This window comes from Sphaeramia orbicularis, chromosome 14 (assembly GCF_902148855.1).
Source record: "Sphaeramia orbicularis chromosome 14, fSphaOr1.1, whole genome shotgun sequence".
NCBI lineage: Eukaryota > Metazoa > Chordata > Actinopteri > Kurtiformes > Apogonidae > Sphaeramia > Sphaeramia orbicularis.
The window spans coordinates 20,372,245-20,385,708 of NC_043970.1; the positions used below are offsets into that span (position 1 = coordinate 20,372,245).

Here is a 13,464-nt window from a genome sequence, read left to right on the forward strand (position 1 = left end):
CCTGTTATTCATAAATGTTAGTATTATGGATCTAAAACAATAACAGCTGACACAAAAACACAAAATGTGGCAGTGGACCGATGTGACATGGTTGTTACAGATCCCATCATACTGATGCTTAGCAGCCATGTCACCGTTTCCACAAATGATCCCTGTGCAAAAACTAGGATCAGAATTATTTATTATATAGTTTATCATCATACTAAAGAGTAAATAACAATATAGAATTGTTATTTCTTTATAAAAATGCTTATTATTAGAAAACTGTTGATTTAAAAAGTGACGTGTGACATTCTTAATGTACATATTGGCGTAACATAAGCAGGATGGATCAGCACCATACTCCATATTGCAACCTGTAAAAATAAAACATGTGGTATGTAGGATATAATCTTGTAAGAAAAACTGGGGAATCTAAAAGAATAGAATATTTGTTTTTCAGGTAAATTCAGTTCAAATATAACTTGGCCTTTTGTAACATGAAAATATAGCATTAATTGTGATGAAATTGGACATTTTTGAGCTGAAAACATAGTTCATATGACCATCGACATGTTGCAACAGAACTGAAATCCTGCACATTTGCATAACTTGCATTTACCAACACAAAGTTCCTTTGGGGATTGACTTATATTGATTTCTTATGCACAAAGACAGAAATAAGACCTCTAAGCAAATTTTAACTGATATACAGTACAGGCCAAAAGTTTGGACACACCTTCTCCTTCTTCGCATTTTCTTTATTTTCATGACTATTTACATTGTAGATTCTCACTGAAGGCATCAAAACTATGAATGAACACATGTGGAATTATGTACTTAACAAAAAAGTGTGAAATAACTGAAAACATCTCTTATATTCTAGTTTCTTCAAAGTAGCCACCCTTAGCTCTGATGACTGCCTTGCACACTCTTGGCATTCTCTTGATGAGCTTCCAGAGGTAGTCACCTGAAATGGTTTCCACTTCATAGCTGTGCCTCATCAGGGTTACTTCGTGGAATTTCTTGCCTTATTGATGGGGTTGGGACCATCAGTTGTGTTGTGCAGAAGTCAGGTTGATGCACAGCTGACAGCCCTATTGGACAACTGTTAGAATACATATTATGGCGAGAACCAATCAGCTAAGTAAAGACAAACGAGTGGCCATCATTACTTTAAGAAATGAAGGTCAGTCAGTCTAGAAAATTGCAAAACCTTTGAATGTGTCCCCAAGTGCAGTCGCAAAAACTATCAAGCACTCCAACGAAACTGGCTCACATGAGGACCGCCCCAGGAAAGGAAGACCAAGAGTCACCTCTGATGCTGAAGATAAGTTCATCTGAGTCACCAGCCTCAGAAATCGCAAATTAACAGCAGCTCAGATTAGAGACCAGATGAATACCACACAGAGCTCTAGCAGCAGACACATCTCTACAACAACTGTTAAGAGGAGACTGCGTGAATCAGGCCTTCATGGTCAAATAGCTGCTAGGAAACCACTGCTAAGGAGAGGCAACAAACAGAAGAGATTTATTTGGGCCAAGAAACCCAAGGAATGGACATTAGACCAGTGGAAATCTGTGCTTTGGTCTGATGAGTCCAAATTTCAGATCTTTGGATCCAACCGCCGTGTCTTTGTGCGACGCAGAAAAGGTGAACGGATGGATGCTACATGCCTGGTTCCCACCGTGAAGCATGGAGGGGGAGGTGTGATGGTGTGGGGGTGCTTTGCTGGTGACGCTGTTGGGGATTTATTCAAGATTGAAGGCAACCTGAATCAGCATGGCTACCACAGCATCCTGAAGTGACATGCCATTCCATCCGGTTTGCGTTTAGTTGGACCATCATTTATGTTTCAACAGGACAATGACCCCAAACACACCTCCAGGCTGTGTGAGGGATATTTGACCAAGAAGGAGAGTGATGGAGTGCTGCGCCAGATGACCTGGCCTCCACAGTCACCGGACCTGAACCCAATCGAGATGGTTTGGGGTGAGCTGGACCGCAGAGTGAAGGCAAAAGGGCCAACAAGTGCTAAGCATCTCTGGGAACTTCTTCAAGACTGTTAGGAAACCATTTCAGGTGACTACCTCTTGATGCTCATCAAGAGAATGCCAAGAGTGTGCAAAGCAGTCATCAGAGCTAAGGGTGGCTACTTTGAAGAAACTAGAATATAAGATATGTTTTCAGTTATTTCACACTTTTTTGTTAAGTACATAATTCCACATGTGTTCATTCATAGTTTTGATGCCTTCAGTGAGAATCTACAATGTAAATAGTCATGAAAATAAAGAAAATGCAAAGAATGAGAAGGTGTGTCCAAACTTTTGGCCTGTACTGTACATAGGCATTTTTTTTTTTTTGAATAAACCAAAAAAATAATTAGCATTTGTCTCTGTCTGATGCAGCCATACTTTTTCAAACAACAAAACAGAAAGAAAAGAACAAAAAGATTTGATATTGTATGAATTTTAAGGGTGTCCCCAGACAGGCCTTTATTTTGAAAGCAGAATCCTCTTTACTTCCGGTTTTATTATGAAGGCCTATCCATGTAGTTCCGGTGTGAGTCCGGTCATGTGTGTAACTTGTTGCTGCTGATTATAAAGTGTCTGACGCACAGTTCCGCAGCCTCCACAGGCTGCCGACAGCGCCGGTCATCCTCGCCGCAGACATCACCCCAAAGCCGGTAAGACTCGTGCTGAAGGCCCGCTGCTCGCACCGGGTCAGCTAGCCTTTAATCCGGTCTGGATCTGGACTACAGGGGTTAGTGCAGGGCTACCGTGTACTGGGAGGTTTCTGAGCCTGGTACTGGTGCTGCTGGTGCACTTTAGGATGCACAGACTGGGTTTACTGGACTTAGAGCTCAGTGCAGACCATCTGTTGTGTGTGTGTGTGTGTGTGTGTGTGTGTGTGTGTGTGTGTGTGTGTGTGTGTGTGTGGAATGGACTGTGTTCCTCTTTTCACAAGTTTGATTTCATACACACTTCACAGGAAACAAGCCTTAAAGTTGTCTGGGGCGTTGGCTGTCTTTCTGTCCGTGTGTGTGTGTGTGTGTGTGTGTGTGTGTGTGTGTGTGTGTGTTAGATCTACAGTTACATGCTGACTTGTGGAAGCCTGGTCTGCTTCTGAAATCTGTTTCCAGTTAGGAGGCCCTTTTTTCACTCACTGATGGAACCGCTGAGACTAAAAAATGCTTCACAGAGGTCAATTAAAATTCCTGTATGGCTATTTTTCATTGTGTCCAGAGTGTGTGTGCTCATACTTGTGTTTACTACACTAGAACTATTGTCTTTTCATAACCCATAAGGACCCAGAACTATTTTTGTGTTTCCTTCCAAATGTATTTTTCCTCTACATTTAACCATTTCCAAGTTACTTATCGACAGTCATATTAATATTTTTTTATTAGCAGTTTTTCAGTGAAAATCAGGTATTTTACCCACAACTGTTTTTGCTACAACTTTCAGATACATTTTTTTCAACTAAAATTTACTTAGGAGGTCAAATTAGTGTCCATTTTTGTCAAAAAAAAAAAAAGTTGTAAGACATGCATAGAACTGTGCTGAAATAATGCTAATACATTTGTGCACAGACTACTGATATTATTTGACAGTGGAAGCTATATTTTCAGAAATATTGGATTTTCAATAGCACGTGTATGTGAAAACTTTTGCTGGTGGACGGACGTGACATTACCCATGATGCTCTGGTCAGTACCAGTACTTTATTAGGAATAAACTTATATACTTACTATTGCTAATTCTCCTCTTATTCATAAATGTTCGTATTGTGGATCTGAAACAATAACAGCTGACACAAAAACACAAAATGTGGCAGTGGACAGATGTGACATGGTTGTTACAGATCCCATCATACTGATGCTCAGCAGCCATGTCACCGTTTCCACAAATGATCCCTGTGCAAAAACTAGGATCAGAATTATTTATTGTATAGTTTATCATCATACTAAAGAGTAAATAACAATATAGAATTTTTTTTTTATAAAAATGCTTATTATTAGAAAACTGTTGATTTAAAAAATGACGTGTGACATTCTTAATGTATGTATTTGCGTAACATAAGCAGGATGGATCAGCACCATACTCCATATTGCAACCTGTAAAAATAAAACGTGATATGTAGGATATAATCTTGTAAGAAAAATTGGGGAATTTAAAAGAATAGAACATTTGTTTTTCAGGTAAATTCAGTTAAAATGTAACTTGGCCATTTGTGACATGAAAATATAGCATTAATTGTGATGAAATTGGACATTTTTGACCTGAAAACATAGTTCATATGACCATCAACATGTTGCAACAGAACTGAAATCCTGTAAATTTGCATAACTTGCATTTACCAACACAAAGTTCCTTTGGGGATTGACTTATATTGATTTCTTATGCACAAAGACAGAAATAAGACCTCTGAGCAAATTTGAGCCATTTTGTCTTTCCAAAGTGACTTATCACCATTTATTATAATATTATCCTATTATGTAAATCCTGTAATAGTTTAAATAAGCACAGAGATGTCTTTTATCCTGTAAAATTGTATGTGTTTCTTGTTGACATTTTAAGTTATGAAGCATTTCTTTAAGTTTTTGGAAATGTGCTTCATGGCTAAAAAGAATAATTTAACCCATACAGACCCAGTGCTATTTCTGTGGCAGTTCCCAAATAAAATTTTCTCTCTATTTAAGCTTTCTTGAGTGATGTATCACCATTTATTATGATATTTTCTTCTATATTTTACATTCTTTTCAGTGAAAATCAGGTCTTTTCCTATATTTAATTAACTGATCACGTAGGTGTTCATTAAAGCTCAGATTAAATGTGAGGGTTATTGTATTAGAAACAGAGAAAACTGAAGAAAAAGTGGCTTTTTCAGCAATGATTTCAGTCACTGAATGTAAAAACAAGTGTCTCCATCCTCTGTCATTGATCCAACTCCATGGGTTTTACTGGTGAATCAATGTTGTAGAAGATGACGGTGTTTCCACGTTCACTACGGAGCCTCTGAACGTCCAAATGGGTTATATCTGATGACCATGAAAAGATGACAAACTGCAATTTATACTAATTATTTACATGTTTTGATAGGATTAGTGGATCAACAGGTATTAAATATTTTATATCAGTAGATGATGTTGGTCACCAATGGCTGTTTGGGTCTTTATGGGTTCATTACTGAAATCAGAATCAGCTTTATTGGCCAAGTATGTGAACAAATACAAGGAATTTGACTTTGGTTTTTACATTGCTCACGACATAGTTTTGACATGAACCCAGACAACATGTGGACCTAGACACAATATAGACAAACAGTCCACTGGAGACAAAGATAACAATGGGTGGAGATTTACAGTGGATTTACAATGTGATATGTACAGAGTGCAAACTGGAGTTTTTATACAGTGAGTGGGGTGTGTGGGTCCGGTCTATTAAAAATATACAGGGGTTGGACAAAATAATGGAAACACCTTAAAAAAATCAACAAAATATAATTTAATATGGTGTAGGTCCGCCTTTTGCTGCAATTACAGCCTCAATTCTCCGAGGTATTGATTCATACAACTTGTGAATTGTTTCCAAAGGAATTTTAAGCCATTCTTCAGTTAGAATACCCTCCAACTCTTAGAGACGATGGCGGTGGAAATCGACGTCTTACTTGAATCTCTAAAACTGACCATAAATGCTCAATAATGTTGAGGTCTGGGGACTGTGCCGGCCATACGAGATGCTCAACTTCATTAGAATGTTCCTCATGCCATTCTTTAACAATTCTAGCTGTATGGATTGGGGTGTTATCATCTTGAGGTGAAGGTGTTTCCATTATTTTGTCCAACCCCTGTATGTATATGTATATATTATTTACAGTGGGTTTTACTTTGTAGTATGTACAGAAAGTGCAAATTGAGGTATTTATACAGTGAGTGGATATGTACAGGAATACAGTCTGTAAAAACATATGTTTATGTGTATGTATATATATATATATATATATATATATATATATATATATATGTATGTATGTATACATGTAGATGTTAATAAAAGCTCAGTAAATACACACGCTATTATGTCAAAACAGAGAAAACTGAATGAAACATGACTTTTTCAGCAAGATACATAATTGATTCTACATAAAAACAGCATCTACAACCCTCATCATTTGTCAGAATACATGAACCGATGCTACAGAGACTATGGCTGCATCAGAAAAACACATCTGAAATGATGAGGAACTGCATTTTACCTGAATTATTTCACTGTACTTATAGGATTAGTGGTTCAAAAGTTAAAACATTTTAGATCAGTAGATGCTTTTGGGTTTTTAAGGGTTAAATTAAATAAAAAACTCATGTGTGACTGACATTTTTCCACCTTGAACACACACACTTTGGATGCCACAGATGGCACAAATACAGCATGTGATTATTATTACAGTGATAAAGAAAAAAAGGTCATTTACAGTGTTGAATGACTCAGAATGAAAGGAGAAACTGACCTTTTCCAGAGCTGCGCACACACACACACACACACACACACACACACACACACACACACACACACACACACACACACACCCTAATACTGGATGTTTGGAAATAACCATAATCAACTGTAACTAGGGCAAAAATATAACCTTAGCATATCTGCTTTGGTTGTAAGATAATAAACATCGAAGTTAGGAGTTGTACTGTATGAAAACCAAGACCCATATGTGTGTCTGACCTCTCTCTCTCTCTCTCTCATACACACACACACACAAACACACATACACACACACACACACACACACACACACACACACACACACACACACACACACACAAGAATACCACAGGGAGTTTTTGGTTTTACTTGAAGCTGGTGCCTGCATGTTAAAGAAATTATCATGAGCTCAGTCCCATAAAATACATCACAGCGTCGTAAAACTTTATGCAATTTGTCTGACTTCACGTCACGGTAACTCCCTGTTGTGTTTTGCCTGTTGTGACTTTAAGAGGGCAGAATGGAAATGAAGGACGGCCTCTTTTTATAGTCGACTTTTCATCGATCCCTGATGAGAATCTAGGGATTTTTTATTTTATTTTAATAGAGATGTGGAGTTCAAGGGATGGAGAATATGGAGCTTAAGAAGATTTAAGATGAGTTACTGAAAACCAGGTCTGATGTGTTAAATCAACTTAAGACACTTGTAAGGTGTACAAAAGGTAAAAAAACAACTTAACATCCAGATTATGATGCAGTATTTAACTCATCATATTCCATCCTATGAAGAGTTATAAACAGGGAAGAAAATACATGTTAACAAACAGTAAATACAGATGCTCTGGTAAGAATATTTCAAAGGTTTAAGTTCGGTTTCAGTGAATAAATAGTTCAGATAAAATGGCCAAATTGAAAGGCTAATTTTGTTTTACATTTTTGATGATATACTTTATAAATACAATGCATTTAGCCATGTTTTTTCTCCTTTTATTTATATCCTTTGTGCACATTTTTAATCAAGCATGGAATTTATGGAGCAAAAGTTAGACATATATTTGGACATCAAATCCAAATAATTTAAGCTTTGAAATCATTTAAATTTTAAGTTCATCAACTTAATTTTTTGCTATGCTACCTTATTCAGGGTTACAGTGGGTCTGTATATCAATAGTGGGTCTGTATAATCAGTAAGAATTTTAGTGTTTTGTTGTCTTGGACTGAGCTGTTTTAACAGACTGAGTCAATTGTGATTCAGAACAAACGTCTTTTTTCAGTGTGTCACATGTAGCGTTCTGCTAAAGTACATTACCGTCCCTTATTATTATTTGAGTGTGGACCAAATTTGATAATATATATTAACCAATGTTTCTGTTAATCACTGACATTGCCAGGCAGCAAAAAGAAAAAAAAAAGTAACCCAGTTTTTATGTAATATATTTTTTTTGTGTTTTGGCATCAAAAATATGGTTTGCTTACATTGCAAACATGGCATTTAAAGGGTTAAAGACTCAGACTCAACTTTATTGTCATTCAGTCAATAGTACTTGATAGAACAAAATATAGTTACCCAGGTTTGGGTTTCATAGCGTAAGAAAAAGAGATAAAACAATGAAATGTAAAACAGAATATATAAAGTAGGGTAGAATAAAACTATCATAAAAATATGCAAAAAAAAAAAAAAAGAGATTCTTAATATGTACAAAATTATATATTAAAAAATAAAAAATATGATATGGAGGGTTAAACAAAACAAACACTGTTTCAACCACCACAGGGGTTGGAGTGGGGAGTATTTTGGCTGCACTCTGCACCTTCACCACTAGATGTCACTAAATATCACACACTGAACCTTTAAACGTTGTTTATGGCTAAAATTTACTTAGGGCAGGGGTGTCAAACTCAGATCCTCAAGGGCTGGTATCCTGCATGTTTTAGATGTTTCCCTCTTCCAACACACCTGATTCAAATGATAAGCCTATCATCCAATTCTGCAGAAGCCTGATAACGACCGTCAGGTGTGCTGGAAGAGGGAAACATCTAAGACATGCAGGATACCGGCCCTCGAGGACCGGAGTTTGACACCTGTGACTTAGGGGGTCAAATGAGTGTCCATTTTTGTCAAAAAAAAGTTGTAAAAAAATGCATAGAACTGTGTTGAAATAATGCTAATACATTTGTGCACAGACTACTGATATTATTTGACAGTGGAAGCTATATTTTCAGAAATATTGGATTTTCAATAGCACGTGTATGTGAAAACTTTTGCTGGTGGACGGACGTGACATTACCCATGATGCTCTGGTCAGTACCAGTACTTTATTAGGAATAAACTTATATAAACTTATATTGCTAATTCTCCTCTTATTCATAAATGTTAGTATTGTGGATCTAAAACAATAACAGCTGACACAAAAACACAAAATGTGGCAGTGGACAGATGTGACATGGTTGTTACAGATCCCATTATACTGATGCTCGGCAGCCATGTCACCGTTTACACTAATGATCCCTGCGCAAAAACTAGGATCAGAATTATTTATTGTATAGTTTATCATCATACTAAAGAGTAAATAACAATATAGAATTGTTATTTCTTTATAAAAATGCTTATTATTAGAAAACTGTTATTTAAAAAATGACGTGTGACATTCTTAATGTATGTATTGGCGTAACATAAGCAGGATGGATCAGCACCATACTCCATATTGAACCTGTAAAAATAAAACATGTGATATGTAGTATATAATCTTGTAAGAAAAAATGGGAAATCTAAAAGAATAGAATATTTGTTTTTCAGGTAAATTCAGTTAAAATATAACTTGGCCATTTGTGATATGAAAATATAGCATTAATTGTGATGAAACTGGACATTTTTGAGCTGAAAACATAGTTCATATGACCATCAACATGTTGCAACAGAACTGAGATCCTGTAAATTTGCATAACTTGCATTTACCAACACAAAGTTCCTTTGGGGATTGACTTATATTGATTTCTTATGCACAAAGACAGAAATAAGACCTCTAAGCAAATTTTAGCTGTTTAAAAAGTTCAGCTGAGGGTTTATTAGGGTCAGGATGGTCAGAAACTGAGATTTGCAGAGGTTTTGCTGTTTGGAGATTTATGGAGGAGTGGGCTTAGGTTTGGAAGCAGGACAGCCTTTAAGGCAGCGCTGAGGGCTTAGCAGTCCCATGGGATCTTCTGAACACTAAATTTTACTGCTGGCAGAGGACGCTGGGTAGTACAGTGGTTATGTTCTTGTACTGTAGTCTGGAGGGTCTCTAAAACACACACACACGGACATGGATACTCATGGAAATGGAAATTGGTTATGCATTTCTTTTTTTACGTGCTATCCTCTTCTAGTTTTGTCAGCTGCTCTGCTCTGACAGACATCTGAATAAGAAAACAGAGAGCAGAACTCATACGTAGAGACTCAGAACAGACTAAAGTGAAGGAGTCGAATATCTCTAATCTGGTAATATCGTTATTCTGCCTCGTTGTAGCGGGACATGCTTCGAACTCGTGCAACATAACTTATTTTTCTGTCTGGAATGTGGCATTCCGGAGCCAAATAAAACAATTATTTTACTTCGCAGGCTGATGTGGTGAGCAAATGTTTAGCCGGACGGGTTAAATCACTGATGTGTATTTATTTTGAGACAGTATTAATGGAATCAGCACTGGGAATGCTTCCACTGGGGTTGGGCTGCAGCTGCACCATGAGCTTTAAAGCTGCTCTAATCAATATTTTTGTAATAACATGGATCAGATGGCTGCGTGGAGTGTGAAAGGTGTTGTTAATAGCCTAAATCTGCAGTTTATCTCAACTGTCAATCAGTGTAGAAATGCATTCATAGTCAACTTCAAACGTCAAGTTAATCAATTACAATATTTTAACTTGACAGTTAATGTGGTGACAGACCTGTACTTGGGTTTTTTTTGTGTTTTTTTCACAGTTTTTCTTAAGTTTATCTATTATATCAACATCATCTGATTCAGGAGAAGCTCAGTTTCATTTGGTTTAAGTAAGAAAATTAATACATCACAGGAAAATGTATATATTTGTGGGATTATTAATACATTTACGGGAAATAAATATAAAAATGTGATGTTTTTTAATATTCAAGTTTCAAGGTTTCTCTATTAGGGACAGCAATTTCATGAAACAGACGAGGATTTTAGATTTGTCAGTGTTGTTACCTCTGCCAAGGAGGTTATGTTTTTGCTGGCGTTGGTTTGTCTGTCCGTGTGCAAGATAACTCAAAAAGTTATTGACAGATTTGGATGAAAATTTCAGGAAATGTTGATACTGGCCCAAGGAACAAATGATTAAATTTTGGTGGTGATTGGGTGGCGGGGGGGGGGTGCTGATATCGGCCTTGGAGGAAGTCTGCGCTCTCTGACTGCTTCTAGTTTAACTGATGTAATTCTTGTCGTATTTGCATCTTTTTAATGAAACTTCTGTATTCTGTTTCATATGACATGCCTTTCTTGCTTTACTGTTTTTTTTTTTTCCATTGAGTTTAATGTAATACTCCATTTTTTGGGGGGGAAAGTTCAAACAATAAAATGCAAGAAAAAACAAACAAAAACACTGTTTATATGGGAATTTTGGAGAAAAAAAATTAGAAACCATTGTATTCATGTAGTAGTATCTACTTCTAAACCTAAAAACCTCAAAAAAAGTGCACTTTTGAAACAAAGTACATAAACAAGAGAAAAAGAAAGAGACAGCAATCATCTAATGTGTATCCTTGTAAATTTTTCTTGTTTATAACAGACGCTTTAGCCTTTCCTTAGTAAGTTACAGACATTTATTTGCTCAAATTAAGAAATGATAATGAATCTAAGTTACACAATGTTACAGGCTGAACACATTCCTGATGGAGTCTCCAAACGTCCAAATGAGACCTTTATAATATTCACCAGAAAGCTGAGAAAATCCACTTTATCTGACTTTCAAAGCTCATGGTTAGGGGTTCAATAGTTTTTTTAGCCATAGATTAGGGATGCACCGCTACTGATACCAGTATCGGGTCCGATACTCAGCGTGATTACTTGTACTCATACTTGTAAAAGTACTCTGATACAAAAGCACCGATACCACTTACGTCAGCGTGACATTCGCAGTTAAGCGCAGCAGGTACGCAGCGGAGTAGTAATGTCAGCAGTGTGGAGATTTTTCAAAATAAATGACGGTGACAAAAGTAACGCTGACTGCAAGTAACGTTAAAGACACAGACAGATACGGACGCAGCGTACATTCCATCCATTTTCCAGGTGCTCGTGGATGCGTACCCAGATGGAGAATACCAGCGGGAACCGTGGAGGTAGAGGATCTGTTCAAAGAGCGACTGTGTGACTTAGAGAAAAACTACTGACAGATTTAGGACAACTACACTCATCAATATCAACATTAGTATCTGTATTAGTGTTACTTCCTCTGTCATCTCCATGTTTATTATTACTGATTTTCTTCTTCTCAAAAAACTCTACTCTTCTTCATGGTATTTGTCCAGTATGGTTAATTAAGAGCGGCGCCCCCTGGTGGATTGATTGAGAAACACTCTTTCCAACACATTAAATGTCAGTAGCAGCACTTTGTTCCAGTCAGACTAATGACAATGACAATAAAGCACTTTTTCTTTTTTTTTTTGTGATACACTTTTTGTTGTTTTTTCTTTCTTTTCACGCATTAAACATTTTGCAGTGATACATCAGGATATAGTTATAAGAAAATATATATATAAAAATACAAAAATCAAATGTAAAAAAGACAAACAAGAAAAAACAGCAAGCAAAAACCCCCACAAAAACAAACAAACAAAAAAAAGACAAACAGACAAACAAAAAAAAATAAAGCACATTTTCAAAAGTAACTAAGAACTGTAATGGTATTAAGAAGTACTCATATAGGTACTCGGTATTGGCAAGTACTTAAATGTAAGTACTTGTACTTGGTTTGGAAAAAAGTGGTATTGGTGCATCCCTACCATACGTGGTGGTCTCAGTCCTTGAAGATTACAGCACAATAAAATAAACATTCAGGTTTGCAGCTGGAATCTGTTTTAGCCACCAGAAGGTCCCCAGGTGGAGAGGTTTTAGACTGACTGCAAAACCAGGTTCATAATTAAAGACATTTTTCTACAACAGGTCACATGTTGAATGTAACATCTGCAGACTTTCATGATATTTTAATGTAGATACAGTTAGTACAGTAGTAGTCTGGGCAAATAAAAAATCTGTGTGTAGTTGGATTGTGCCAACTTCACCATCCTGATACAGACTTCCTGTTACTCAGTTTTCCACTACATTCTTCAGCGATAAGCTCATGCCAACACACACACACACCCACACTCTCTGTTTCACATGTTCTGCATGTACTCAGCTGATTCCACCTCTTATTTCAGTGTTTGTTTTTGTTTACGTCCTCATTTTCCAGTTGTCCTTTTGTCCACAGTACATGACGTGGTCTCTCTGTGCCTTATCATAACACCGCAGATATGTAACCATGCCAAGCTCTAATTGTTAGGACTAAGAGGCTGGAAACAGCGGAGGGGAGGGAGCAATGCAAACACTTCAACAGCAAAGAGTAAAAGAGCGAGTCAGGAAAGGACTGGAAACAAATGACTGGGAGCTGCAATGAAATTAGTCCAGTTCAGACAAAAGTCGCAAATATTTCATGTAAGTAAAGGTGATTTATGGAGCACTTTTACAGACAGCATAAGGTTGACAGATGCACGAAAGACATTAAAACATAGAGTAAAATATTAAAAAACACATAAGAAATGTACCAAAGAAAAGCCACAGGGTTAAGCCTTAAAAACCTAAACAGCCACCAGCAACCAAAACCATCCACTAAAATACTGTAAAACCATTAAACCACTAATCCTATCAATACATGTAAATAATTCAGGTATAAGGCTGTTTCTCAGCTTTTCAGCGTCATTAAATGGAACAATTCACCAATAAAACCCATGTAAT

General features: G+C 36.8%; 1 protein-coding gene across 1 annotated transcript in view; it reads left to right on the plus strand.

The window, feature by feature from the left end:
• Positions 1 to 2,574: 2,574 nt before the first annotated feature.
• Positions 2,575 to 13,464, plus strand: part of LOC115432815 (four and a half LIM domains protein 1-like) — a 29,003-nt gene continuing 18,113 nt past the window's right edge. Inside the window, exon 1 of the mRNA XM_030153822.1 lies at positions 2,575 to 2,666. The gene's annotated coding sequence lies outside the window, so the exon portion shown is untranslated. The remainder of the gene's footprint in view (positions 2,667 to 13,464) is intronic.